Raw genomic sequence first — 22,872 nt, 5'->3', positions numbered from 1 at the left:
AAATGTACGAGTTTGGCTTTGTGTTGCCCATCTTGTACATAGTAATTGTTAACAGTGGTTCTCTCCTCCCCCCCACTGACTGTAGTATTGAACTACCAGACACTTGGCTTTAAATGTTTACTCCAGCATCAGTGTGAAAATTCCACACCACCACATTCTAAACTAGTACTTTTATGACTCTGGGTTGTCACCGGTCAAGACACATTCCCACTCAGGAATGTGTCTACAATGTTTGGGCCCTGTGGATACATTTTAGGAAAAACTAACTTCCTAACTTCTCATCTAGCTCCAGTACAAAACCTTAAGCTAATCAACTTTTATTTGTTTCATTTTGTAATATTTATAAATTACATGAAAATACATTTCAGAGAAGCGTTGATATCTTTGAAGTGAGACTTCAGAAAGGAGGGGGGAAGGGGGTGACTGCGAAGGAAACAGGAGTGAACCTGCAGAGGAACAGAAGTGACATTCAAAGAGACGCAGAAGTTACACACCTAATTTGTCCACATTTTATTGTAAACGTGTCAGAAAACTCAGTGTGATGTTGGTGAATGCAAAAACATCATGGGGTTGAAAGGACATCTGTGCTAATATTTCACACCCTGTCTGGGCATTTCTAAAATCTCCTCAGGAAAGCCTAATGAGTCTGCACAAGGAAGAGAATATAAACCTTCCATTCTGCCAGCGAATAACCCGGTCCTCCATTCCTGCTGTATAGTTGTGTACCAATAAAGCAAAAGTATTGGGCTTAATTACATTATGTTTTGGAATCATCGTACATTTTAGTAAACTATAAAAATCAATAGTTTATTGGATTATACCAAATCCAAAAAGGTCTATCAGAGTCTATGATAAAAATCTGGAGAAGGTAGGTAAATATCCAGACAGATGATCAGTGCAGAAGGTTCCCTCTTTTGAATACGGATTCTAAAAACTAGACCTGAAGACATTGAAATATTGTTAATTACAACATTTGTCCACCAGATGGTATACTATTCTAAACAAAATATTCCATTATTCTAAACGATTTAATTATTTATTTACGCTTTGACTGGCAATCGGGAATAGACTACACGACAGGTACTTTGTTTCAATAGCGTCTGTTTGGAATTATTTGTGGAGATGGTTGGGTCGGGTATGCAGGTATTTCAAAGGGATCGGGCTCAGGACGGGTTTTAAATTTAGTCCTGAGCACACCTCTACTGCACATTATAGATGACACTGTATTACTACATCTTTAAACACCAATTGGAAATTGATGTATGTAGTACAGCAGTCAGGATCTAAAAAATGTTATGCCAGATGCAGAATTAATTAAATTAAATGCAATACATCAATTGTAACAGAGCTGCGCCTGCAGGTCACATGGTCATTCTGTGATTCCACTCAGCTAGGACACTGTCCATATTGTTGAGTGCAATGTTTGCCTTTTCTTTTCTAATTTTGGATTTCAGGTGACCCAATAAAGATTAATCTAAAGGCGTCTCATCCAGTGAGTGGAGAGATCACTCCACAGGGCCTCAGCAACGTATCGGACAACCTGGGGATGTGTTGTCTTTTTGTCTAATGCATTTTTCTGGAATACTGTTTTCAAAACCAAAAATGGTTTGCTGCCTTTAGTCAAAGGCTTAAAAACTAAAAAAAAAGATGCAAATAAAATCTATTTATGAAGGCAATTCTGAAATTCTGTGAAAGTACATAATTTATTTATCTTATATCAGGTTTATGGACACCCCGTCTCGTTTCATGAATACATGAATTAATATCAGCAACAGATTGAATAAGTAATTGGGAAGTTTGATTAATACATTACAAATAAAAGAATACAGTACATGAAGTCAGTACCTCCAGTGGTCTCGGAGGTAGAGCCTTTGACACTGCTGCACGGCAGCTTTGTAAAATGACTACCACAAAAGGGTCAGTCTTTCTTACACAATGTAGGATCGAACTCACACAGTTTGAAATATTATAGCGGCTGTGGATTGACAGTTATATACATGCTCTCGACAGGATTGCTTAAAAATTTCAAAATACAGGCATAAATATATTTGCTGCATACAGATTATAAAAATGGATAAGCAAAGAAAGATGTGTCAAGTTGTATTTTAAACATGTATTTAAAATACGGTAGAGGTTTTGAGATGAAGACTAAAAAAAAAATCCTTAATTCTATTTTAATTTAAAATAATGTTAAATCTTTTAAAGACAGTTTGTCAAGTGGAAAAAACCCAGGATTTAAAAACCCACTCGAAAATTCCAGTTTCAAACAGTTTTTTTTTTTTTAATTGATAAAACTGTTTATCATGAGGATTTAAAAAATGTAGTCAATTTATGCTTTCAAAAAATGTAAAAAATATCCTCAATATTATGTTGCAGGTTATTGCAGGTGTATAAAAACATGAAAAAATGACTTTGTACTTAGTTATTATAATGATATTGTACAAAAAAAGACCGTACATGCTGTACTAGACTCAAGGTCCAATACTGTGCGAACACTGTATGTCTGCACTTTCCTTTATAGCCACAAGATGGCACAGTTGAATGCAAAAAGCTCTTGAATGCAAAAAGTGCTTGTGCTTTGCTCATACTGTTCATGTCCCACAGCGATAATGGGATGCAATGACTGTGCAGCAGATTGAACCAAGGGTGAAGAGTTCACTGCAAAACTGTGATTGAGATAATAGTTTGCCCGTGTCAAAAGCTAAACTAATTTTCCTGGATACCTAAATGCTTTTTATTTTATTTTTTTATATTATCTAGAGAGACAAAACCACACTCGAAGGCAAGGAACAAAACATATTGGACAATATCAATTTATAACTATTATACGTACTGAAGATTGTGGGACTACATATATCTTCCTTACACCAGACTATTACATTTTATTGACAGAGAGGAATAACATCGATTTACAAGGCTTCTTTTCATTCAAATGAAATGTTGCAACCTTCCTTCTTTCCAGTTTATACGTAAATGTGTAAAACATACATATAGGTGCAAAGGTAGTATTAAATTTAGAATTAGCTCCATGGTGGTTGAACATAGTCCAAATAGATATTTTTGCACTACATCAAAGCACTGTAAAGTCAATAAAGCATAACTCAGTTTGTTGACAAGCTGGGCACTTTTTACTGCCTCTGCTTCTTTATAACAAAAATGTATCATATAAAACTGTTAAATTCTATTTCCATTGACTAACAAACATTTTTGTCATTCACATTTGAATGGTATATTACATCTATTAAATTGTTGCAGATGTCGCCCTGCCCTCACATTGTTGAAAAGCACATGGAATACAATCTAGCTCTAATCTGAAAGATAGAATTTTTTTTCTATCAACAGTGTCTGCTGTTTTCAGATTTCAGACTACACCAAGAAAACAGCTATTTTATGAGGAAATAAAGAACAAACTTTTACCTTTATTTATTTATTTTTCTTCAGTCTAACTTCTACAGTTGCACCACAATATTATCTCAGTGTATTTCCCCACTGCCATCTGTGTTGCATGGAAAAGATTTCCAGTACAGTACATTTCAACTCATTTCCTGATGAAATCCTGAGGACTTGAATACAACCATTCCATAGAGTTGTTCTGTTAAAGCCAAGCACATGGGACACATTTAATATTTCTCATGTTCAGACACTGCTGTTCACCATCAATATTATCCACATACAGCAGACCCTGGTTTATGTAACCCAAATTAGTGATTTGATTAAGGGCTGGTTGTAATCTGTACCATACTATTTTGCTTTTTCTAGTCTCTGTTTTATGGTTCACCAAAAATCAACAGCAACCAATACAAAAAAACACAAATTGCGCAAAATGTTTTACACACTTAACATTGTACTGATTTCTACTGCTGCGATCAGAATGCATTTCATTAGGACAGCATGGTAAGGATTCTAGGCCAGTTTGGATTATGGTGGTCCAGATTAGAAAAGAGTCTGCTGTACATACACTTGTGTATTAATGAAGCATGTGTAAACGTGTGCAGTTTGCAATGTAATGTCTGCGGTTCATCCTGCTGTAAATATACACAGTCGTCGTCTTACCTTGCTCAGAATGTAGACGACATCCCCACGTTTGAGACAGCTCATCGTGTTGACCTGCTACACAGTCCCACAGCCCCTGATAGTCATTGCTGTAATCCGTGCTTTTATTAACTAAAACAAAATAAAATAAATAAACATAAAGGGATCTATTTAAATGATCTAAAACCTGCAGATGGCTAAGACAACCCCCACCATTAAACCCTACATAAATCCTGCTGTCTTTCTTCTTCATGGTTACCCCCCCCCCCCCTACCTTTTAACATTATGGCTTGAGAGCAGTATAAAAACCAGCCACTGTTTAAATCATTAAAATTTAATTCCAATGGCCTGTGTTGCGACAAGAATCCCCTCCTTCTACCCAGAAACAAATTAAACCGTGAATCTATGTTAATGGCAGAGCAGCTTTGTGTGTCACGTCAATATATGAATGAGCCGTTCTTTTTTCAACACAGTTCTATGAAACATTCAGCATCAAAACAACAAAATAAATAATTATTACATGAAAAAGAAGAGATAATATCATACGCCATGTATAGCAAAGCTTTTTTTTTTCTTTAATACAGATTTGTCCACAATCTGAAAAAAATAATATTGTTTTTTCTTAGTCAAGTCTATTGTATGCATGTGTTTTTTTTATGTAGTATTTTCTATTTTAAACTAAAAATGATACCTATACAGTTGCATTTTTTCCTACAACCTATTGCGTTTCTCTGTAAAATATTACATTTACACATTTTTCAAAATATCTTTAAAAATGTGACGGGGAGAGTTTCTGAAAATGCATGGCTTTCTCTTCGCTGGCTCTGCAAGCGACATGCACAACTACACAGGATGGGCTTTTGATCAAATACATTCCCCTCACATGCTCATGTTTGTTGTAGGACTGTGCTGTGCTAAAATGTGTCACTCAGACCATTAACTGATTGATGGCTTGTTTGGCACACTTCGCTTTCTAGAGCACTCTGTATGTGGATCATTCAAGGCAGCTCAGGTTTTAAGCACCTCTTCATTTGTTAGGCAAGACAAGTAATTAATACCCGAGTCTTTTGGGAGTCAGGGATTTTTTTTATTTTTTTCCCCCCTCAATAAGGCTGAATTTAAAAAGTGCATTTTTTTTCTAAACACACTAATTTGCTGCCATAGTAGCATGTTCATGTTCTGCATCAGAGCCCATGCTGGTAAGATTGGAATTTGAACTCATCCTAGAAATGCTCTGCTAGCTTCCGGATCTCAACATGAATCGCAAGCTGTCGCTCTCACTAGTCCTGCGATGCACAATTGGCTTCTTGGGGATTATGGAGAAGCCAGCCCGATCATTACACAACACAGGCAAATGTTCAGTACTGACCAGCAGCAGGCAGTAAAGGACACTGGCAGATTCCAAGGGAGCTCCCAGCTGTTCCATTACCAACACCCCCTATAAGAGTATACGCTACTGAAGCATCACTTTTTTTTATCTCTATGAATTGGTGAATAGTATAAATCTTTGTCTGGTTTGACTGACACTACTTTTTTATTTTAATTATACTTTTGATGGGAAAATGGTGGAATCTAGAGAGCTTAGAAACATACAGTCAAATCAGTCTCAAGTCATTCAATCATTTGTTTTCTTTCCTTGCTTATTCATGTATTTTTTAGGTTGATTATCATACAAAATTACTAATTTGCAAATGCTTCAGCCTGTATGTGAAGTGATTTGCCAACCGTATCTATTGCCATTTTTGCTTACCAGGAAAAAGAATGCATACATTAGTATTTTATGGTTAAAACTATTTTATTAAATGAATTACCACTTTTATCAAATGTTATTATTGGGCCAAGTAAAAGAAAAAAAGAAAAAGGAAACAAAATCTAAAACCATTTTTACTTTAATAAATGAATAATGACACAACAGCTTCAATTACTTAGGCAACATAACATGTCTCATTAAAATTGTAGGTCTGCATCATGGTGTGACCATGGCAATATCTGAGCTGCAATTCAATGGGCTCACACACCTGCAGGGTGACCTTGATGCCTCTTCTGCAGAAACAGATACCAGCTCAGCTCCATCAGCAGCAGCCCATTGTGAATGACATCATTCTTCTTGCTCTGATTAACCCTGACATAGAACTGTGACACAACGAGCTGACTGATCCACTGAATGGCACAGTGAAGCTCACGTGAGCGAGTACCAAAACAGCCACTACAACACCCAGCTAAACAGTACAGTATGATGGACAAAACTACACATGTAAAAGTTGGAGCATTTTTACATTTTATAACATTATTACTACTACTACTACTACAACTTTAGTGCTGGTTCAGATCTTCCTTTTAAGTGTGAGATACAACGATGGGTCACAGGGTTATTAAAACCTGACACACGCCACAGTTGCATGTTATTAGCAGTTTTCCTCAGTCCTTGATGGCTTTTAAATGAATGATGATGGGTTAATGCAATCAGGGGGCATGTTAACTGTCCTCATTCTTTAGAAACACAGGAAGGAAATGTCAAAGGGACGAGGAATGGTAACCTAAACAAAACAAAACAAAAATGTTTTTTGCACAACTCACTTTATTTCAACATACAGCCTAAACCTAATTGTGTTATTTTAAAAGTACATTTTTTTTTAATTTTTGAAACTTTTGTCTAAATTTGTAAAGTTCTGTTTTATTTCTACTGTATATTTTATGATTGAGTGTTTAATGTTATGGATGGTTTCAAAGCTAGTATAAGCTGCCAGTAGCTACATGCATTTTGATGGCAGAGTGGTAAACAAAATAGCAGAATGCAGCATTTTCATGACATAACGCAGCTGGATTGACATGTAGGGATGGTTTTTCCAGTTATTTTACAACTAGGAGTTCCGGTTTTCGGTAAAAAAGACTTTTGCCGATAAATACCTGCCGAATTTAGTTCAAGTTACTGGCATCTATTTTTTTAAAAGCAGAATCTCCACTTGTTTATATTTTGAACTCCATTTCCCATCATCCTCTGCTGAGGATGAATGCGCACGAGAGAAGGCTTCCCGTGTCAGTTCGGATCTGGTTTGTTGTCGTTACACACACTTCTTACACTTTCTGCAACGTCCAGAACAATCCTCAATGTCTGCTGCCAGCTTGGAAAAATACATCAGCATTTACTACAATCAAAGCAGAATTTATTCATTTTAAAACTGTGTTGGTGAAAAGGAAGTTTTGATGTTTTTAAGTTGGACATTTCTTTAAGTTGAATGTACAAAGTTAAGTTCAACAGAGTTGACAAACTTGACTGTGCAGTGTAGGATTTGTTTTCCACGATTCCTTAATTTGGCCTGGCTTTAGTTTCAGGCGAGTAAATGCCTTCTAGTGTCACAAGCTGCGAAAAAAACGTGTTTTGTTGTATTGATGTTACTACTGTTAATATTACATTACAGTTTAAGTTGTTTATGTATACCAATTTTTAACATTTTCTATGTGGAACATGGGTAGGAGGGTTGTTTTAAGCTATTATTATTATTATTATTATTATTATTATTATTATTATTATTATTATTATTATTTAGCAGACACCCTTATCCAGGGGGACTTACAGTTGTTACAAAATATCACATTACAGCTGAGCAGTTATAAGAAACAATAAAGTCAGTGGTAAATAGGTGTGAATTCAAGTAAGAGAAAATATAATCAATCAATCTTTATTTTATATAGTGCCATTTATAGTGGACCAGCATCACAAAGCGTAAATAATTATGTTTGAGAGCGATTTCGACTAATACCTCGTTTCCATGGACAGCCAACTCGAGTCGACTCGAGTGCGCTCAAATTGGCATGAATTCTCCCAGGACTTGAGTTGGTCAAAAAGGTGGCGTTTCCATGCTTTTCTGAGTTACCCGAATTCAAGTGAACTGGGCAGGAAATACTACCAAATTCCCCCAGAAATACTTACGAAATGTCAAGGCATGAATTTGCTGCAGACAGTATTAGTCAAATTGTCAACGATTTAAAAAGATAAATCCATCTAGATATTCTTTCACATTTGTTTCACCCAGTACATATACATAGCTCTATATCACTACATAATCATCTGTATATAAGGAAAAAGCATCTGACAAAGAAAAGCCTTACACTTGTATTAATGTTTTCAAATCTTTCTATTCAGTAAAAGTGGTGTATAATTACCGTATAATGGGAAATGTTGGTGGTGAATATATTTTGGCTTTATTGGTGGTTTTGATTGGATCACCATTAATACTTCCACTAAACAGACGCTTGCATACAGTACTCATAGTGAACCCTGCAATTTGGCAGACGGGTATGCAGAACAGGTTAAAGAAGCACTGGACATGGGAAATAATGTGTCAGATGTCAAAGTGGATATGAAAACAGCAGTGATGAAGCCAATTTGCTTAAGAACACTGAAAGTAGATCGGACATTTCCATCGAAGGATTTAAAAAATCTGGAATTGATCTGATGCGATCAGAAATACCCAGAGGCACTGTAAACTGCGCCTGTACTGTAGTAGCGCTCTTCTGTTTTATGTTAAGCATTTTTGTGTGTTTTTTTTTTTATTAAATAACAGCCAAACCTGTTTATGACAGCCTTTAAAGTCTTTAGCAAAATGTTTGATTGTTATTGTCGATATGTTGTAGATACGACTATTACTGAAGATACCCATGTAGTGCAGGTATTGCGAAGTCCATACTCAAAATGAAATGTTAAAATAAATGAGTTCTGCACTTATAAAGCTGAGCTACTTTTACCAGTGCTTGCTAGTCTACTAACCAGTTTGAAATTATTTTGAAGCAGAATAAAGTTTTCACACAACAACAGGCCTGGCTCCAGCTCCTTTATGATGGGGGGGGGCCAGTAGACCTCTTAGAGGGGCCACAGTTTAGACACATACTTTTAAACATAGTAATTTTTCGTTGCAGTAATAATATAGGCTTATAGGCAATTCCATGACAAACAAATGTAAATGCAGAGTGACACATCAACTACCGAGCATCCTTTTAGATGTATTCAGTGCATCTCTACCATCCATGTTGTAGAGGTGTACATCATTTGGGATGAAGTTTTTTATCTCTACCTCTTTATCTGAACTGTCTTTTTAATTCCTTTAAACTTAAAACTGCCTTTCCAGTCATTTTATTTAAACTATTAAACAGATATATACAATCTTCCTTTAATGAAAAAAACAAACAAAATGAAAGCAATTGAAGCATAAGTTTTCTATTTTTTGACTTGGAGAACTCCTTTACAAGGTCCATGTTCAGACTCATAGTAATAGCTTTTTCATGACCCAAAATAACTAAGTTTCTCTTTCTGTCATGAAGCATGGATCGACGAAAAGGAGTACCCGTGACAGAGTGAGAAGGAATTTCCACACTAAGTTGTAGATACACCAATTATTAAAGCTGACACATACATCTTATGCAGCAAAGGAAATGCATCTGCATATCCATGCAGAGGTTTACAGACAGCAGCACATTCTGCATCTTTGTTGAGTTTTTTAAGCAACATAGGCTTAGCTACAACAATTTCACTGGCCATGTCATTTTTGTCAACAACAGCTATCATCTGCAGACGCTCTAGCATGGTAGCATCAAGAAATGTACTAGATTGGGGTACAAGGCAAGACAACGACTTCGTTAAATCCAGATTCTTCTGAGAAAATCTGTGTTCCATCTCTGACACTGCTCTATCTAGAATGTTTAACACAGGTCTCTTTAATGTCAGACTGCAGTCAGATTTAGCAGTACTTGCAGAGTCTTAATGTCCTTGTGTTGAAAACACAACAGAATCAGCTAGCTGCTTACTCGTGGTTCTCTGACTCTTTGTAGTATGCACATCTACAGCTACACTACAGTGCTCATTCCACAAATCTTCATCTTGACAGATATTTTTATCACCTCACCAGCAGAGCACAGATCAACAGATTGTGATTTAAGAACAGCATTGGCTGGCTTTAAAATACTAAGAATATGGACTAGGAACTTTCCAAGAACAAAGAAGCTCTGTCTCATCAGCTGAGAAAAAAAAGTCCAGATGCTTCTGTACATAAGTCAATGGAAGCTATATAATCCTCTCAGACTTCTGATAGTTTATCAAGAATAAGATCCTGATTATCAACAACACATTTGGTCACTTCCAAATGGCTTGTCCAGTGAATTTCTAGCAGTCTCTTTAGTGAAGGACCATTGCGCTTTTGAGTAATGTAGTGCCGATGAAGGACTGCATACAGAATTGCATGTACTACTACTAAGTGCAGCTGATGGTTATAACAATGTATGTATGGTATGTGCCTTCATAGTTTTCTTTGCAGCAAAGCCTGCACACCTTCATTAACCCCACTCATCACTGATGCACTGTCGTAGCACTGACTGATGATGTTGTCAGCATTAAAACCTACTTCAGAGAGGTACTGAAGTATTTGAGTTGTAATGTATTTTGCATCCAACTGATGCAATTCAAGCAAGCCAATCAGATGCTCCTCAAGTATCGAATTAGTAACAAATCTTACCATGATGGACAGATTTTCTACATCGCACTTATCTCTTGTACCTTCACTTTTGATACAGTACCCACTAGAATATCTCTCTCTCTCTCTCTCTCTCTCTCTCTCTCTCTCATTTTAATAGCTTCTTAAACCGGATGTGAGCTCAACCTGAGTGGGCGGGCGGAGATATATATATGAAAACTTTTTGGTAAGCTTTTTTATCTGGTAGTCTGGCTGAAAGAATTCAGAACTTTTGTTTTTCAGTAGAGACTTCACTTCTTGTTGCATATATATATATATATATATATATATATATATATATATATATATATATGTGTGTGTGTGTGTGTGTGTGTGTGTATAAAGGCAGCATTTGAATCCTAACTAGTCATACTTTCACTCCAACTACATAACCGCTACGCTACACAGATTCACATCTTAACCCTTTCAACAGACTAGGCTACTATTTACATTTACCCTATCCAAACTGCAATACATTGGCTCAATATAGATTGAACAATTTTGCTATTCCCATAATGTGTGTGTGTGTGTTATAAGTAAGGCCCTGTGAAAATCGTGGCAATTTTCTTTAAAATTCACGACGTCACAGGTAAAGTATCGTATTTCGCGGAATGTGTACGGAACTATTTTATAAATGATGTGTACAGATTATTATTATTAGTTTAAACATCAAAATATAGAGATACATGCACTGACATCATCAAAATCAACGTCAAAGTTATTCAACAACTTTACAATAGCTTGTTATTAACAGCCTGTAAGTAAAGTGTATCTGCAAGGACAGCTTTCAGTTCTAGTATGTCAGATGCACGTTCACCATTTAGGTCTTGCAAAACAAATACAATGTGTAACCTGATCTTGATCAAGATACTGATCTTGGGCATCAGTCGACCGTCAGTGACCACTGACAAGCAACCACTGTTTTACCAATTCCATAATCTCCTGCTTGTGATACTCTGCAACTTTAGGTAAGTATTCATGTCTCAGCTGGGCTGATGAAGAAATCACCATTTGCTACACTCAGTCTGAAGAATTTATGTAACTTTTGGTTGTCCAATTTTTCAAGAGGGATATTCGCTGTCAGGTCAAAATGTCATGTGTTTCGTGCTTCACGGTTTTCAGTGGACTTCCGCCTTTCTCTTTCGGTGAATACGTGAATCTAAATGCCTGTCAACAGCCGATTCTCTGTAGGGATCTACAGTAATGTTGCAGGACATACAGAAGAGCGTACCTCCATTGCTGAGTAAAACTCCTGCTGGATATTGCTTTATGTCATCTGCTGTAGACACATTGTTAGCCTTTTCTTGTTTACAGTGTGTAGTATTTTAATTTCCTGCCTAGATTGCATATAGTCACATGACATAATCACTGCACAGCACTATGTGCATGGAGAACAGTACATTATGAAAATTTATTTTTATTTCTTAAGAATATTGTAAAAATTGCGGTATTGGGCTAATTTCACGATTTCTGCGCAGCCTATGAAATCGCGATTTACACAGGGCCTTAGTTATAAGTGAAAAAAGAAGTGATATCTGAAACAAAAACACATTGGAAATGTGAAAAAACTCCAAGTTATCAAAAGTGCCCAGCCAGTTAAAGTGGAGATATCAAATACGCAAGCCAAGTTTCAAGAAACCATTGGGGCAACCTTGCCCAGCACCAAGCAAATAGGCACAACTGTAAAAGCGGTGGGGGTCAAGTTTAAGAAGAAGCAGAAGAAGAAGAAGAAGAAGAAGAAGAAGAAGAAGAAGAAGTTTGACGACTTATTTCTCTTACTGTATGACAGGTATTGACTTTTTTCCTGCATTTCACCTCAGAGTGTTGGGAACTACAAATTAAAAGTGAAATGGTGCTTTTGGCTGATTTACTTTTGCTGCACCAATACCCTGAAAACACGTAAACTGTCCTGTATAGAGAGTCTCTGGCAGTTATCGCTGATAACTTTGCGCGGGGAACTACCGTTCCTCCCAATTAAGAGCAAGTAGAAAGTACAATAAATCATGATCCTGAAAGTAAGAAAGATATATATATCGCCCAGTACGATATATACAGTATATATCGCCCAGTACTATATATACAGTATATATCGCCCAGTACGATATATACAGTATATATCGCCCAGTACGATATATATATATATATATATATATATATATATATATATATATATATTTTTTTTTGTAAATGCCGAATACCGGAAGCCCTATTCATAAATACCCTGTATATAAAATTAGTATGCAAATGGAAATTCACAAGTAGTCTGTATCAACAGGATGTGATCAAAATGACAAATTCCTTCTTTTATTAAAATTCAACATCACAATGGTGGGCATTCTGCCCCTTACCATAGTAAACTCCATGGTAATTTTGTAGTTTCTCCATGGTTATATGCATTGTGGCAATGTGCCCCGCCCCTGTGTACATATTATGTGTTGTATGTTGCGTGCGTTAAATGTTGGTGTATAGATTGGTACACGGGATATAAACGGGTCTGTGTTTCACGTGTGATTTAAAAAGTGTAGAGTTGTATTTAGGCACGAGGAGGGCACAAATCACTTCACGTGCTGGTTAAATGTAATATGTGAGCACGGGGTTGCACGTAATGAATTCACGTGCTGGGATTCAAGTGAATAATTAATTAGTAATTGAATCCCAGCACAACATTATATATAGATGCACATTTTCATTCAGTCGGGGTTGGGTGTTCGAGAGTGGAGAACGGGTGAGGAGAAGGAGAACGTGAAGTAAAATAATAATAATCTAGAAGTGTTTGTACTCACCGTGTTTGTTTGTCTCTCCGTGCACTGTTTGTTAAGTGTTTAGTACGTTTTGTTTGTCTATTTATTTTGGCGCAAGTGCCGTGTCCCGTGTTTTGTGTTAAAACCTTTTATTTTCTGTTCTGTTTATTAAATGCTGAGCGCGATCACGCGCTCAGCCTCACCAAAACCCCAAATCTCTGTCTGTTTATTTCCTGCATCTGGTCTGACGCCACCCACTCCGGCCGTCTTTGTGACAGCATTTATCATAGTTTACTATGTTTTAGTTTTTTTTAATATACTTTACCATAGCTCTCTAGGCTTTACAATGCTTATATAGACTTTGCCATGCTTTCACTATGATCTATTACACTTTTCTATGCTTTTACTATGGGAGACTTTTACAAGGGGCAAACTTGACAATGATTTCACCAGAACGACTTCAGACCAAGCAGCACCCTCCAGTTCTCAAGCTGTGCGAATCCAAACCTACAGACTGAGGCAGTGATACTCATGTGTGAACAGTACAGTACAGTCTGCTAATCAACTACAGAATCTGCACTGTTCAGATTACCTTCTCTGCAAGCCATTCCTTCTCCAGATGGAGAGATTCGGAGAAATGACTAAAGATCCTTTCACTGCCAAAAGCCATAGATTATAACAAGGAACTGTTCAACTTTAACAAGTTCAAAATGTCTGTTTTGCATCGCACTCTTCCAGAAAAGGTCACAAGTAACAAATATAATCCCAAAATGTCAAAATAAAGATAAAAATCACTTAATGCAGATCTGTGTTCAATAGTAATGTGTTTGTTATTTTAGATTAGTATTAAAAGAATATAGTTTTATGCAGTCACACCTGTGTAAACAAGGGACCTAAGGAAATATGATCATTTTTCTTCAAGTGCTACTCTTTGGAACACATAAACTAATCCAGGAAGAGCTGGCTCAGAAAAAGAAAAAAAAACAAAAAAAAACAAAAAAAACACTGTCAACTCAAAACTATAAGCAATCTGGATAAAATGAAAGAGTAACCTTCAGATCAAAAGTCAGAGACAAAAGAAGTAAAGTATGAATACAATAATTGCTTTTGAGATAAAACAGAATAAATTATTTAAAATCGATGGTGACCTATATCTAATGATGACCCAAAGCAGTGCAATTACAGTGAAATACACAATCTATTGCAAACAGTTTCAAGGGGTTGCTAAACAACTTGCTATTACTTTTAGAGTTGAATTTTTAAGATTAAGCTGAATATTTTGTGTTTATTGACTTCCACAATGCATGCACATTACTCTTCAAGGGAAAAAAAATTGCAGTGTTGAAAAATATTCTGGCATTTTTGAGCGAGGTTAGAAGTTCATGTCACGTTGTGCCCAGCAAGACAGAAATACTTTTGTCAACCTCTTGCTCTACATGGCAACGGACATTCACGTTAACTGTCTACAGGAGGAAACAGGTTGGTGCTGGGCAGCTGAACTAAAACCATAGCCTGCAGTACGAGTCAAGTCAAAGCATTCACAGCAGGGGCAAAAGCCTGATCACAGTTCACATTGAGAGTTTGGATCATCTGAGACAATAAACACTCTTTATATTATGATTGACTTTTTAAAAACGTATCTGTATCTTTGTCATCCCAGAATTGGCTTCTCCTTTGGGTAAGATAGCACTGGGTATGCAGCATGAAATCTTCAATGACCACCCGTCCCCAAAGAATAAATGAATACATAAAAAAAAAAAAAGTTATCCAGTTACCATATAAAATAAAAAAGCACTATAGTTCACAAGTTACAGAAATGTAGAATATACACACTATATTATTACACTGCGTTACAAAATAGAAATGATACACAATTAAACAAGAAGCAACTTAATTGCAGGGAGAGACAGTTCGATTACTGCTGTGAGTAGTTTGAGAGCTGCATTTTCTAAGCACATGCCGTTTCTAATCACCTTTGATCAAGGCAATCAATCAAACTAATAAATAAATAAATAATTCTGTCAATAAACATATGCCTGCAGAGATCCAAGCATACTTTCAATAATCATAACTGACCTAAGAGTTCAAATGTGTGTTCATGTTTCTAACAGCAGCACGGTTTATTGACCCAGCATGGGTTTCCTGTATAACCCAAACCCTCCTAAGAGCAACCTGTTTCGGACTTCCTGTCGGGGGGGTGGTCTTCCTGAAAACAGCACTCTATTTCCTCTCCACATGTCACAGCAGAAAGAGCTCTGAAATGCTACTTCCTGCCAGCATTACCCTGTCCACCCTCTCTCTGACAGCAGAGCTGAAGTGATGAATTTGGTAAGATGGAGAAAACGACCCAGACTACATTTCCTCCCTGGACACAGCTCAGATACAATAGCAAACTCTGCCTTTGCTGACATTGGGTTGTATGGAAGTGTAAAGTCCTGATAAGAAGCAGATACTCTCCACATTTTCTGTCAAATCCTGTATGTGTGGATGTGTGGGTGGGTGTTATTGAAAGTGGTGTGTCCTTGAGCTGGTGAAATGCAGTATCTTGTTTTTAAAAGACTTGAAAATGAAAAGCACCAGAGCCAGTTAGTCCTAGGACACAACTACATTATTTTTGTTGCTGATACATATAGCACAGGCCAGTTGCCAGGCAGGCACATGCATATAGGAGAATGTTTTCTTTTCTCACTTTCCTGTGAAGCTATATTCCTGTTCCAATTTTATCCTGTGGTCACCAGCCTTTTTTCTTTCCAGGCATCTCTCGCCTTCATCTTCATTTGCTTTTCGTGCTAATCATATGCAATGAAGATATGCATGGCCAACATTTAAACAGGCTGCAGATCAATTAGCGGTCTTAAGTTTATCTGATTTTTATCAAAGCAGACAGAGTGGTGGGTCGATTGTCAGAGCCTGTGTCAAGTTGACCTTTTCAGAGACGTCTACGTTGCCAGTCCCTTGGGTAGCTCCTTGTCCGCCGTCAGACTCTGAGTGGCAGAAGTATGTTCTGCTCAACCACAAAGTATACAGAGATGTCTATATTATATTCTTATAGGTGTGACAGCGACTGTGTGTTGTATTTAGAAACTGTCCTTTGGTGGCGACGCTTTCCCGATGATGATTACCTAATTTATGCAGCTAAATCTTCTTTGTGCAGAAATGAAAGCTAATTGAGTCATTACAAAGTAATTCAGCAAAGAATATATTCTATAAATTGGCTTACTGTAAAGCCCTCTCAAGTGGATTTCTTATATTTAAACCATGTGGAGATCTTTTTTAGGCCACTAAAGTACACAGTTCAAGAGGTCTGATAGCACAGATTAAGAGGATTTTAAATACAGGATGGTTTCTGGCGAAGAGAAAATAGTTAGCTTATTGGAGAGGAAAAGTAAAGGATATATTGAATTACCTGTCAGGTTGCTGCCACTGGGTTTGCTCACCTTCTCTGGCTGTTTCTGCGGAGGATTAGGAAGGTCTTCATCTAAGGATAAAAAAAAAGGTTTACTGAATCATTTACAGTAATGCAGACCTAAACTGGTAATCCAAATCCAAACAGTTGTAACACAGTGGAATGTATTTACATCTTTTAAATCAGTGTGGAGAAAAAGCTGACGATTGTGAAACAGATCGACAACAGAATAAAAAATATGAAATAAATAGTTTATTGAAAATTGGATAAGTGGTGTGCAAGACCCAGAGGTAAGAAAATAAGGTGCAAGTATACAGACAGAAAGACACCACCATATAGCCCCACAATCTGATGCATTCAATAACTTGCTAAATAAAGTTACATCTACATTTAATAAGCAGTTTTCCTGATATATAAAAAATAAAAAAAGTGTGACAGAGAGAAGGACAACTGATGTCACAGACAGACACAAGAATGTAACACACACAACAACATAGGCAAAATAATGTTAATACCAAACGTATTCAATGTAGTCATCAGTTTTCCAGTGTGACACAAATGGAGAGGCTAGGAAAGCAAATCAGTTTGATGGTTTCACTTTTTATCAAATCTTTAGCTGTTTTTGACATCCAGTCAATTTTTGGTAAAATCTAAATTAAAGTTTAAAACCAAAAAAAGACAAATTTGTGCAGCCAAGGGAAAGAGATATACCATTATTACACATGTTGTTTTTATTTATTTACAAAACAAAATTGAAACTGTGGGAAATACAGCGGTATTGCATCATACAAATGTATTATACAACTACAACATACAGATTTATGTCAGCAGAAAACTAAAGCTTGAACTCAGGCCTGCTGCCATCCACCCCCCAAAAAAACACACGCAAAGTTCTGGATTAGTATGCTGGTTTATTATAACCCATTAATATAAAATATAACCCATTACTATGGATAAGGCCCTTAGACTTAAATACAATCAATATGCTGATAGAATGCAGCAACAACCTAATCAAAAAGAATTAAATTTCAATACATGCACAGTAAATTAAGCTGTCTTAATACAAAAATAATAGGGGACCTGCTCACAGAAGCATCTCATTTTAAGCATCTTCAATTATTATTATTTTTTTTAAACTCAAAAACTTCCAGCTTCATCTTTACACTTCTTAGGATGCATAAACAAACAAGCAAAACATTTAAAAAGGTTTAAGGTAGTGTATGCAGACTGAGTTTTTGCATATGCCTACTAGCACAAGCACCTTTCATCAATAAAACTAAAAAGCAAACAGCCCTAGACATCTGAACACCCAGACTAAGTGTGAAGCCACAGTTATTCCTGCTGAAGGTTGTCAGAATCAATCAGGTAGGTCTTGTCAGAACTTTTGATTTATGTTACTATGTTAAAATGATGAAGAGATTTTAATAAGAACCGTCTACATGTAGAAAAGTACCCGATGAGCTCCCGGAAAAGCTGTCGGCTTTGTGCGAAGACTGTACAAATATTTCAGTTTAGTTTCGGTTTTATTTTTTGTCGGTATTGTTCGGTTTGAAATTGTATTAAAATGTGGGTTTCGGTTTGGGACTATTCCATCCCTAGCAGGGACAGATATGCAAATATAAAAACCAAGTGTGATTACACTATGTAACACAATTTTTGTTCCTGGGTAGTAAGTGTTATTTCCTAATTGCTTATGCCTCAAAAGTATAGAAAATGGCTATTATTCCCCACAAACTTTGCTTTTGTGACCAGGACAGTGATATTTTGAAATTTACCTATTTCCAATGAGAAAACGGGCGAATTTGTGTCTTTTCATTCACATAAAGTCAGAAAAAAACAACATACAAATCGAAATTAACATGTATTTATACTAAAGTAATACAAAAATGACTACAAAAGATTTAGAAGTGAGTAGTTTTTCGAGATTTACGATTATACTGTAAATCACTTTCACGAATCAGCCCCCAAATGTAGTCTCCCATCATGTTCTTGTTATACTGTCCTTGGTAGCGGCGTTCAAAGTCCAGTATATCCTGGTGGAAGCGCTCGCCTTGCTCCTCCGAGTACGCTCCCATGTTCTCCTTGAATTTATCAAGATGAGCATCAAGGATATGGACTTTGAGGGACATCCTACAGCCCATTGTGCCGTAGTTCTTCACCAGAGTCTCAACCAGTTCCACATAGTTTTCGGCCTTGTGATTGCCCAGGAAGCCCCGAACCACTGCGACAAAGCTGTTCCAAGCCGCTTTCTCCTTACTAGTGAGCTTCTTGGGGAATTCATTGCACTCCAGGATCTTCTTTATCTGTGGTCCGACGAAGACACCGGCTTTGACCTTTGCCTCAGACAGCTTAGGGAAGAAGTCTTGAAGGTACTTGAAGGCTGCCGACTCCTTATCTAGAGCTCTGACAAATTGTTTCATAAGGCCCAATTTGATGTGCAGTGGTGGCATCAGCACCTTCCGGGGGTCCACCAGTGGCTCCCACTTGACGTTGTTCCTCCCCACAGAGAACTCGGTCCGCTGTGGCCAGTCCCGCCTGTGGTAGTGCGCCTTGGTGTCCCTGCTGTCCCAAAGGCAAAGATAGCAGGGAAACTTGGTAAAACCGCCTTGGAGACCTATCAGGAATGCCACCATTTTGAAGTCTCCTATGACCTTGATGCCATCTCAGAAAAATGCAGATATGTATCCACTTAGGCAGCTGGAACTAAACTGAACTGGTGGGCTTAAGGCCCCTGTATTTATACTACTATTTATATTACTGGAAAGTTCTAGAAAGTTCTAGAAGTTACTCCAAGTTTACTCAGCACTGAATCTATCTGGAATGTTCTGGAAAATAGGTAAATTTCAAAATATCACTGTCCTGGTCACAAAAGCAAAGTTTGTGGGGAATAATAGCCATTTTCTATACTTTTTAGGCATAAGCAATTAGGAAATAACACTTACTACCCAGGAACCAAAAAAAAAAAAAAAAATTGTTACACAGTGTTATTAATCATAAAATATAGCTTTTTTAAAACAATATTGCAAATACTCAGGTGTTTATCAGAACAGTAAATATGGCAGACACAAGGTCAGAGGTCAAGTTGAAGTGAATATTTATAGGTGTGGGGGTGTGTCACAGGGTGGCTTTGTGAATGACGTCAGGCCAGAAAGTGAAACTGAGACACAATGGCAGTGTTCAGAAGGTTTATTGAAACAAATAAAAGTTTTAAACAGAAAACAGGACACAGCACTTGCGACCAAAATAAACAGACAAACAAAACGGACAAACACTAAACAATGTACGGACAGACAAACAAACACGGTGAGTAAAATAAACAAACAAGTATCGTGCTGGTCCTACCAGCATGCAGTAGCAATTGTTTTCTCTCACCAAACACACAACCCGAGTGATTGAAAAGTGGATCTATATATACTGTTGTGCTGGGATTCAATTACCAATTAATTATTCACTTGAATCCCAGCATGTGAATTAATCTGTGCAACCCCTGTGCTTACATATTGAATACTTTAAATGCATGTGAAGTGAAGTGCAATCCCCATGCCTAAATACAATTATACATATTTAAACACTCGTGCTCATTACCCACATTATATCCTGTGTACCAACTACAATACACCAACATTTATACACTACATGAAACATAAAACACAAACATACACAAAGGGGCGGGGCCCATTGCCACAGGGTGTCAAAGGGGGGTGTAACTTTCAGACACCCTTTATGTACCCCTTAAAACTGTGCTTGCAATGCATCTCTATGGTTACCACATAACTATTTTACTGCTGTTGGGAAAGTGATGCAAACCTAACCTAATACTATTCCCTTCAAAGTTCAACCACACGAATACAACATGCTCACTGGATCAATCAAATGCAGCAGTACTAACACAGTAAAGTTACAGTACCTATACAAATGCATACTGTTCAGAATAAATTCGGGGGGCAAAGCAGTTCATTCAGCTGCAAACCTCCATCATCTGGCATGTCTTCAATTAGTCTTTAATTTGCACAGTCAGTATTATTTGACAGCGGGACACATTGGATTTTTTGTGCAGCCTCCTTATTACCAAGCATTATGTAGTATTTTCCTAAAAGATGGACCTTCTGTCATCCTCAAGATTAATTGTTGTATGTATAATTCATTTTACACTATTCCCAGAAGGGTAAATAAAAATGTCTCAACTATGCGACAAATCCCATCAAACCACCCAGATGGTAATGAAGATCATAATGTGGTTTCTATGGCAATCACACCAAAAAAATCTGGAAGGATTCTGCAAAGCAGACTATTTACATGCTTCTCCTCCGCAGGATAAACATGCTATTATTATTCCCTTCACACAGCATCAGTGACAGAAATGAGACGTTCTGATCAGACAGATAATGTTAACATAACTAAGAGTAGTCTGAGAACTGAGATCTTCTGGGACAATTGAAAATCATTGGTATTTTCTCACAGATATATATAGTAAAATACTATAGGAGAAAAGCTTTCTATTTGTTCCCGTTTCTTACTTACATATGCAGTTAAGATTTAACTACAGTTCACTTAAGCCATGTAATAAAATCTAAATCAGACCGAGTTAAACGTCTAACAATTTAACACTAGCGAGAATCTTTTTTTTTTTTTCTCTCTAATGATATGTATACCCCATTTGTTATCACAGTCTACGGTAGCAAATATGTAATCTGTTACCCAGAATTAGTTTACTCATAATGCTCAGGACAAACATCCCCTGCCACATACACGCTCAGAGACAGATGTCTCTCCATATAGAACCCCCAGACAGAGTCCCACAGTAATGCTAAAGAATGCCCTAATCAAATTTCATCACAATTGAAGTAGCGATTCTCTAGATACTGTTTACAGTATGTAAACGTGACAGGCAGTTTATTTTGATCCATCACGGCTTCCAGGCAGCCATATGCATAGGTCAAGGTCGCTAGACAAATTAAAACATGGGTCATTACACCATCCATGTTTCAAGTACATAAAACAAATAGTCCGAAGTGATGAGATACCAGCAGTTGAAGAGAAGTCAGCAGACTTACAAAAACATATCAGGGGATGCTTAATCAGGGAAATATTATACAGATTTATTTTACAGTGACAAAAAAAAATGTCACTGAGAAATATGAACCTCATTAATGTTATTGCAGAAGGCTCTTTAAGGTGATGTGGTTGACCCGTAGAGTGCACTTGATGACATATAAATGTAGTCTATCATATCTATGACTTAATGTGTAGAAAAGAAACACCCCACAGTACAGGAACAACTATAGAAACTCAATCAGGACATGGGAATACATCAGGGTGAAGTTGAACAACCTTGACTGTTGTCTAAATGCCGAAAGGTCATTCTGTATAAGCAGTTGGACAACCATATTACAGGTAAATCATAATAAGATTCAGTATCCAATTTACATACCTTGTTATTCTGTTGGCTCATCAAAACAGCATGAAATATTAAGGACCGTGAATTTGTGCACATTATAGTACAGTACATGTAGAATTTTCTGTCGACTGTGAATTCATTTAATTTTTTGTGAAACAACAAGGTACACAGTATGCACCACAACAGAAATAAAGACATCCTTCAAGGTATTGAGTATTTAAAAATATGATTTCCCCAGCTTGTATTCATGTTATGACAAGTCAATGGCTGTCGTATTCTACACCACGATCAGTAGAGCCCAGCAGCATTACTGGTTGTTCTGTTATTATACCCAGCCCCTAAATGTATGATAGTGGTTCATGATGTCAGTCTCCACAGGGTCTGATCATTGAGGCATACTTGGATATTGAGCGTATTGTTTATGATCAGATATTGCATCTCCACATAATGCAAAGGAAGTACATATTTTAAATTACATGGACTTATTTAAAAAAAAAAATGTTCAAAAGGGATTACAATTAGTTCAATGTACTGCTCTCTTCTGAAAACTGAAGTCATGGGATAAGTCATGGCAGTTCAGCAATAAATGACAAAACACAACACAGCTCTTGGAGATCTGCAGTGCAATGGCAGAGCTCCCAGATGCTTTTCTTTCAGCCTAAACTGCTGCTGCTATGTTTAAACCAAAGACATTCAGTACATTCCAGAGTGGTGAGACAAAGACGAATATTTCAGTGGCAGCACAATCTGGTGGGTATCTCTGGTAAATGATGGAATGGCATTGCTTGATTC

At 37.0% G+C, this 22,872-nt stretch overlaps 1 pseudogene; it reads right to left on the bottom strand.

Annotated features, from left to right (window-relative positions):
* Window positions 1-3,533: 3,533 nt before the first annotated feature.
* LOC117400745 (src kinase-associated phosphoprotein 2-like) overlaps window positions 3,534-22,872 on the bottom strand; it is a 63,038-nt pseudogene continuing 43,699 nt past the window's right edge.

This window comes from Acipenser ruthenus, chromosome 4 (assembly GCF_902713425.1).
Source record: "Acipenser ruthenus chromosome 4, fAciRut3.2 maternal haplotype, whole genome shotgun sequence".
NCBI classification, from domain to species: domain Eukaryota; kingdom Metazoa; phylum Chordata; class Actinopteri; order Acipenseriformes; family Acipenseridae; genus Acipenser; species Acipenser ruthenus.
Note: the sequence above shows the minus strand (reverse complement) of the source record. Positions and strands in the feature narration are given on the sequence as shown.